Here is an 8,623-nt window from a genome sequence, read left to right as displayed (position 1 = left end):
CAGCCAATCACAAGGCAGGTCACCAACCGCCAGTCCCCAGCTCCAGAGAAGTCTTAAAGGGACCTCAACTTACAGCAACACAGTCCACAGTGTAGCCTTTAAATTGAGGCACAGAACAAGCAAGGCAGCTGCACACTGGTCCGATGATCACAGAGAGAGAGACGAGAAAGGCAAGGCTCACCAAGCCATTCATCTCTCCACCCCTCAGTCAATCCCACCTGCGTTTATCAGCCAGGCTGGCACAATAAACTATCTCAGAATCCTTCTCAATTTTAATCATAGAGTCATGTGAGAGATGTGGCTGTAAATCACCAACAAGAGACATAATGTTGGGTTAAGTAGAGGATCTGTCCTCCAGGAGATGGGTGGTTAGAGCGCTGCCACAATGACTCAAGCTCCGCCCTGGTGAGGGTGGCCCGGGACCAGACAGTATTTCCATCTGTTGTATGTGAGGTCGCTACAAGTTAGAGCCGATGCGGCCACACTTGACGACAGCTGAACTATTTATAAAATCTTCCTACATTGAAACACAACACTAGGAGTTACAACATTAGTAGTAACGGAGTGAAAGCCTTCCCACCCCCCTTCTCTTCTTTTAATCACAGCTTCACTTTCAAAAGAGTTCTTGATAGAGGTTCACAAAGATGAATTACCACAATCTTGTCGCTAAAACACCAGAAAATGTGACAAGCTCAATGATCAAGAGCCCCCGTAGTAACAAAAACAGCAGCACAGGCTTATAGCTCAGGCAGACGAACCCAATGCCTCAGGCCATCATTATAATTGAGTGAATAATGACAACTCTGACTGGACTGTATTAGAAGTTTCATAAAGCAAATTAGCGTAGAAGTTTAGCCTTGTAAGCACATTGATAGATGTAAGTAAGGCTGTAATAGTCTAGGTACTTTAGAGAAACAAATCCACAGCAACTCATGTATAAGAGAGTTTTATGTAAAGAAAGTGTGAATCACAAAAACATCCTAACCCAATGCTGCCCAAGCCCACAAGTCCAACATTAACCCAGCACCAGTCCACAAAGTCCTCCACCTCACAAAACAGAAGCAATGATGCCGACTGCAGGAGGAAAGCTGAGTCAGTGAATGAATAAGCATCTCAGCACTAGCAGGGGTCTCCACACAGCTGCTCCAGCACCCAGGGCTGCATCGGGATAGGTCCATGTGGCTTCTCCGTGGGGATGTCTTGTAGGAAGTCAATCTTGCAAGCTGAAGGAGGGAACTGCTAAGGCAGCTGCACCTGGTGCAACCATCACAAAGCAAGAGACCCGAGAACTAGAAAGGCGAGGCTCACCACCCATTTATCCCTCCACCTTTCAATTAGCCCCACAGGTGATTATCAGCCAGGCTGGCACAATAAACTATCTCAAAGGCTTACCAAAAAAAAAAAAAAAGTTCTTGTCTTTAAACCTGACTACAGGGATGTTTGTATTAAAAAACCAATTCGTTCCTGCTGAAATACTGTACAAAGTCATTGTCATTTTGGTGCCACCTCCTCTGGCAGTGTCACCTAATGTAATCAGTACCCCCCACACCTCCCTAGCAATGACACTGCTGTGTTTCATTCTTGAAAGTTCTACTGCTATGCCTTCGAGTTCACCAGTCTTTTCTTCTTCAACGTCAATCTGCTGTTAATCCCACCCAGTGTCTTTTCTTTCTCAGATACCTTCTTCAGTGCTCCCTACAATTCTCCCTGCTGTACCTAACTATATTAGTAGACTAGAGGAACAAATCCAGTGACATTCATATATATGTATAAGAAAGAGATTTATATCAAAGAGTAATTGTATATTAAGAAAGCATCCCAGCCCAGTCCAGATCTGATATTAGCCTTAAGTCTGATATTAGCCCATATGTCTGATACCAGTCCATAAATTCCTCTTCAGACTCATGGAACACGTGCAATGGAAGATCACAGGCCAGTGGATAGAAAGTCTTATGGATCCAGTGGTGGTGGAAGCATCTCAGTGCTGATGTGGGTCTCCGTGTGGCTCCTCCAGTTCTTGGGCTCTGGTTTCCATCAACGTAGTTCCATGTGGTTTGTCAGCCAGAAGACAAAGCAGCGAGTGTGTGTCCCGCCTCCAGGGAGGAAGACAGGAGTTCCCAGAATCCTCAGGAGAAGGCCATGCCCACACAGAGGTCTCATTGGCTGTGACCTGATTGACAGACTAGACTCCACCCCTTCGCTCAAGTGAGAGGAGATTGTGTAACTGCCACAATAACTTTTTATAAATTCCTTCCTGCAGAAAATAATTAGAATGCATTCCCTTTTCAGGAAGTATAGCCTCTAGTAATTAATTGTATAAACTTTCTTTTTTTTCTACATAGTCTGTTGTCCCCAAACTATTCTTAAATAGTCAGTTCTTCTTCAATGGCTTCAAATCTCCCTTTTGCATACACTGGATTTCCACATAGACATGGCTCTCTTTCTCTTACATGGATTAGATTCCCTATTCTTGTGACAATATCACTCTATATTGAACATTTTTTAGCATGTGTGTGTATGTGGAAAGGCTTATTCCCCCTTCCCCACCCACCCCCAATTGTTCTTATTGTGTCAAAATTTGCTTGGCTATTCTTGTTAAAATTTTTTCCTAGGTAATTTTAGAATTAGCTTGTAAAGTTCCATTTTTAAAACTCTTGTTAAATTTTTTGGTGGATTTCACTGAGTTTATAGATTAATTTGGGGACAATTTATGTTGCTACAAAACCAAATTTTCCCCATGACCCAATTGTTCTGGGAAATGGCTACATGGTTTGGGAATGTGCTTGCAGCTTGAAGGCACAGAGCCGGGCCAGGCGATTGGATCTGGCCAAAAGTAGATATTAGGGAGAACTTCGAAAAATTGTGGGGGTACACATCAAGCCACCCACAATAGTTTGGTGGCAATGCATCGAAGGATAAAGAACTATATTAGTTATAAAAAGAACAATTTCCGAACATTTACTGTGGCAGAGGAAAGGATTCTAGAATCGTGAACTGTTCTATGAAGAAGCTAACTTCGTGTGCTGACGTAACCAAAAAGTTTCACCAATTCCAAGGTGGGACCAGAGGAAAACAGCACGGCAGCCTCCAGGGAACTCTGAGCCAGCGAGCGTCTGATTCCTTGTAGGTCAAAGAAGCTGAGGGGGATCTTGGCGGATAGTGCGTGCGAGGGAAGGAGCTGGGATGGGAAGAAAGGGCCCGAGAAGGAGCAGCCTTGGAAAAGACGGGATTTAGGCATGGACAAAGGTCTCCAGGGGCAAAGCATCTATCCCTGTGCAAGATGCACCTCCCCTGGAGACCACAGATCAGTCCCCCATCCACCCCCTGGGTGAAGTGTGCACGTCTCAAGCTTCCACGTGCACGTGTCACCCCTGCCAGAAGATGCTTGTTCCACTGGTACCGCTCTCTTAGACCCGCGTTGGTGTTGCTGGCTTGTTGCACGTAGAGATGGCGGTTCGTGGGAGTTCTGCCAGACTTCCCCGGAGCGGAGCTTCAAGCCTTGGCTGGTGGCAGAGGACCTGTCAGATATGGCAGGGTAATACAGGACTATCTGTCCAGAGGATCTCTAGAGGTCTTCTGGAAGGAGTCACTTGGGTCCCTGAAGCCACTGCTAAGCTGCAGACTCGATCTTTCTTCTGCTTTATCCCAAACCAGTTGCCAGGAGTAAATTCTGATTTGTGGTGACCTCATGTGCATCAGCATAGCTGTACTCCGTGGGGTTGTCAACAGCTGTGGTCTTGCAAAAGCAGATTACCAAATATTTCTTTTTTAAATTAAAATGTTGTCTCTATTAACTTTTTAAAAAAATACTTTTTCTGGGGGCTCTTACATCTCTTATCATAATCCATACATGCATCCAGTGGGTCAAGCACATTAGCACATATACCGCCAACATCATTTTCAAAGCATTCTCTTCCTACCAAATATTTCTTATGAGACACCTCTGGATGGACTCCAACCTCCAACATTTCCAGTTAGCAGACAAGTATGTTAATCGTTTACACCACTGTGTTAGTCCAGGTAGACTAGAAAAACAAATTCATAGACACTCATGTGTATAAGAAAGAGCTTTATCTACAAGAGCAGTTGAGTATTGAGAAAATATCCCAGCCCCAGTCTAGATCAAGTCCATAAATCTGATATTAGCCCATATGTCTGATACCAATCTATAAATTCCTCTTCAGACTCGCGCAACACATGCAATGATGATGAATGCAGGAAGATCACAGGCCAGTGGTTGCAAAGTCTTGTGGATCCAGTGGCAGTAGAAGCAGCTCAGCGCTGGCAGGGTTCTCAAGGCGCCCCCAGTTCCCAGGGTATGGGGTCTATCAGCATAGTGCCATGTGTCTTGTCAGTAGAGTGTCTCTAAGGGAGTGAGCAGAGAGGGAGAAATGTCTCCCACCTCCAAGGAGGAAACACAAGAGTTCCCAGAATTCTCAGGAGAAGGCCATTCTCACACAGAGGCCTCATTGGTTATATCTTGATCGACAGGCCAGACTCCACCTCTTCACTCATAATCCTCTCAAATTGACACCAGATTATGGAACCACCCCAACCCCTCAGAGACATCTACCTGTATAGATGCAGTCCGGTTAGCACTTACAAGTTTATGTTCATTATATCATTTGGTTCCTCACAAACACGGATTTTGGTGTAGATAGAATTACTGATGAAGACAGCCAGTGATGCAGTAGGTTACGTGTTGGCTCCATAACTACAAGATTGGTGGCTCACACCCATCAGTCATTCGGCAAGAGAAAGATGAAGCTGTCTGTTCCCATAAAATTTACAATTTCAGGAACCATAGTCTTCCCATAGGTTTGCTATGAGTTAGAATGAAATAAATGGCCACGGACCCCAAAACTCAACACTATATAACATACCCGAGGCTATACATCTTTTTATAGAGTTTATGGACATATAATTCTTATACCATACACGTCAGTGGTTTACACATAATAAAAAAGAGTTGTGCCATTTTCACGACAATTTTATAACTTTCTCTTCATTCTTGAATTCATTATCAGCTCCTCCTTTCCCGCCAACCTCCCCTGCCATAACCCTAAGAAACCATGACTCCTGTCTCTATAGACTTACCTACCCTGGATTTCATAAAGAAAAGCATACAAGCCCCTCCCCCTCAACCCCCGCCAACCACAATTACAACATAAAACACAGAAAGACCGCAACCTGAAAGAAAGCAGAAAATAATAAAAACTAGAACAAATTTCAAAACGGGTCAAAAGGGAGAACACGTGATCAAGTGTTAAATCGTAACCTAACTATGTCTGCGTGAGTCCACGTCCCTGCGCACTTGTCTGTGAACCAGGCTGTTCACATCCTGGCCTAAGATCAGAGAGGATGCACTGGAGGTTTGACCCAGGTGGAGATACTGCAGATGAATTCTGGGCATTCCCAAGGACCTACTCTGTGTGCAACAGTTGAGAGACAGAATTGAAGGCACCCTGTCTCCCATCATCAAGGAGCTCCCGGGCTAGTGAGCCCACAGGTTTGTGAATAGGCCATTCCACTGCAAAGTGATAATTAGTTCAGCAACAGTCCATACCCCACATAGAGGTTATACGTGACAAAGCCCCAAGTGGAAAAAATGGCCTGGGACAGTCCTGAGCATCTTAGAGACAGAGAGGCAGTATTTGAGCTGAGACCTGAGGATGACTACGGATATTCCAGGGAGAAAAGTGGAGAAAGGGGATGTCAGCAAGGGAAAAGTGTGCCTTAATGGACCCCATCAGAGGGAATTGTGGTGGAGTGTTCGGGGAAATTTCAAGTTGTTCTGGATCATTGACTCATACAGTGGCAAAGGGGCGGGGAGGTAGCACAGAAAGAATGAGCAATGGGGACATAGGTTGCTGACAGGATGGCCAGCCCCGTACCCTAAGCCCTTGACACAATGAACTCGTTGAATCTTTCTTTTTTTTTTTCCGGCTAAGAAAATGTTATTGTGCTCCGTAGTTCAGGAGCTCACACACTGCACAGGCCCAGATACACGCAGGTGCATCGGTGGCTAACACTGATCAAGGCTCAGGCTCCTTGAGCTCATTGGAGCTTTAGACGCCCCACTCACTGCCATTCAGTTGATTCCAACTCATAGCGACACTCTAGGACAAGCGAAAACTACTCCTGTGAGTTACTGAGGCGGGAAACCCCTCTCCTGGAGTAGAAAGGCCATCTTCCTCTTGTGGAGCAGCTGATGATTTTGAACTACCAGCCTTGAGGTATAGCAGCCCAATGCTTAACCATATGCCACCAACATCCCAATTATAAGACTACTGTTGGGAATCCCCCATTTTATGGGTGAAACATGGTCAAAGAGAGATGACATGACTTGCCCAAAGGCACATGCCTGGGAAGCAAGGAGGTGAGGTTCAAGTTCAGGTAGGCTGGTCCCACAGGCCACCTGTCCTCGAATTGCCACACTGGCATGCAGGGCCTTTTCGTCTGACTCTCCCCTATAAACAACATGGTCCTCCTGAACCAACAGAGGGGGAAGCAGGCGGGCCTTTTTCAGAAAGCTCCTTCCAGCAGCAGCCTCAGGCGAGACGATGCTTAAAGAGACAGAGGAGTCTTCAACTCCGAGGACTACAGGGGAAGGGCTGAATAAAGAGCCATTAGGACTTGAACGACAGACTCAGGCTCCAAATCAAATCCGTCTTCCTACCACCTTGCTGTTGATCAATTCACTCAACACTTATTATGCATCTACCGGGTACCAGGCTGTGGCTGGCTGCTAACATACAACTTACTTCTGCCCCAAGAGCGAAAGGGTGATTGAGCAGAACTGCCCAACACCCTGCATGTCAGAGGTCCCAGCTCCCTGGGCTCCCAGCATTCCCTGCCCAGCCTTCCCTGGGCACATGGAGCTCCAACTGCCCATGCTCTCACAGACAAGCATCTGCAACCACTGGTCCAACCCTTTCAGCTTACGCTTTGCTAAATGCAGACGGTCCCTGGGAAAGATGGGTCTCTCCTCTTAGGCAACCTCAGCCCTATGCAAATGAAATGGAAGTCATCTTCGGAGAGCAAGAGGCTCGCCCGTGACTGCCTGTGGAAGGACCCGGCTCCTAAATGTGTGCTGATTGACAGCATGCCAACGGCTCACATTTGTGAGTGCTTCAGCATGTACAAGACAGTATCACAGGAACTTGACAACATAGGCAGGGCCCAATAAAAATGGAGGCTGTTGAGTCTCCCCCACCTCATGGCAACCCGCTGAGTGTCAGAGTCGATCTGTGCTCGGGAGGGTTTCCAGGGGCTATGTTTTAAGAAGCGGATCACCAGGCCTCTCTGCTAAGGTACCCAGGCTGGACTCAAACCTCCAACCTTTTGGTTAGCAGCTGAGCACATTTACCAGTTATACTGCTCAAGGACTCCTCGTTGGGCTCTAGGAGCCCACGTTTACGAGAGGCCACATCACCTGCTCTGTGCGAGGGCAGCGTAGGGCTGCTGGCAGAATCCAGGCAGGGACTACCGGGTCCGGGTTCAGACCCTGGGCAGCACTGTGCTCACTCCCAGAGCCTGTCAGGGGTCAGCATCTTCATACCCATACCCTCTGCCGTTGAGTCAATCCAAACACACGACGGCCCTGCATAGGTAAGGCTTTTGAGACTCTCAGTCTTTATAGGAGTACATGGCCTCATCTTTCTCTCGAGGAGCAGCTGGTGGGCGTGAACCACCTACCTTTGCATGAGCAGTGGAATGCCACCAGGGCTCCTTTCTTCATCAATAAGATGGTCAAAAATAATTCGTGCCCAACTCACTCTCCCAAATGATTACAGAGACAAAACACAGTAATGATGAAGAAATAACAGATGTACTCTTATTAATGATTTATGAGTATCTGCTTCAACACCAATGGAGCCCTGCTGGTGTAGTGGTTACACATTGGGCTGATAACCCCAAAGTCAGCCGTTCGAAATCACCAGCTGCTCCAAGGGAGAAAGACACAGGTTTTCTATCTCATAACAAGTTACAGTCTGGAAGTGATCATTAGGTCTATTGTGCCAACTAGACTTCCGTAGGAACACATGGGTGGAGTTTAATCAGGTCAAAGTTTGATTGGAGGGCGATGAGATAAATGGCTCTCCACAGCCAACCCCCTTCCCTCTTTCTCCCTGATGATCAGACCAGTGCTCTGCTGCCTGAGCTAGTACTTTGCAGCAACCATGTGCTGTGTTATCGTGGTCTGAGCCAACCCGTGGATCCTGTCGCTTTGCCGTGAGGTTCCAGCAAGGTTCCAGCGAGACCAGCTTCTCCAAGATTCCTGAGGATCCAGGACCGCTTCACTATGCACCCGGGCTACAGGCCTCTGCCACGCCTCAAGTTCTCCTCTGCCTGCTGCTGCTGCCCCACCTTGCTTGGCTTGCCTAGGGCCAGACTCTGCTGTCTGCTTCCTTGACCTTGGACCAGCAGCCTGCGTGTGTTGAAGGACCTTCAGTAGATTAATGGTTCCAAGAAAGTGAGTTGAACCGAGCCCTCTGTACTCCTGGGTAAACTAATTAAATTCCTTCTCGCTATATAAACCTATCTATCTATTGATCTAACTAACTAATCATAAGTGGCCTGGTTTTGTTTCTCTAGAGAACCCTATCTAACAACATAAGTG

This window comes from Echinops telfairi, unplaced genomic scaffold (assembly GCF_000313985.2).
Source record: "Echinops telfairi isolate 266 unplaced genomic scaffold, ASM31398v2 ScPeMD7_9;HRSCAF=40, whole genome shotgun sequence".
Classification (NCBI taxonomy): domain Eukaryota; kingdom Metazoa; phylum Chordata; class Mammalia; order Afrosoricida; family Tenrecidae; genus Echinops; species Echinops telfairi.
Note: the sequence above shows the minus strand (reverse complement) of the source record.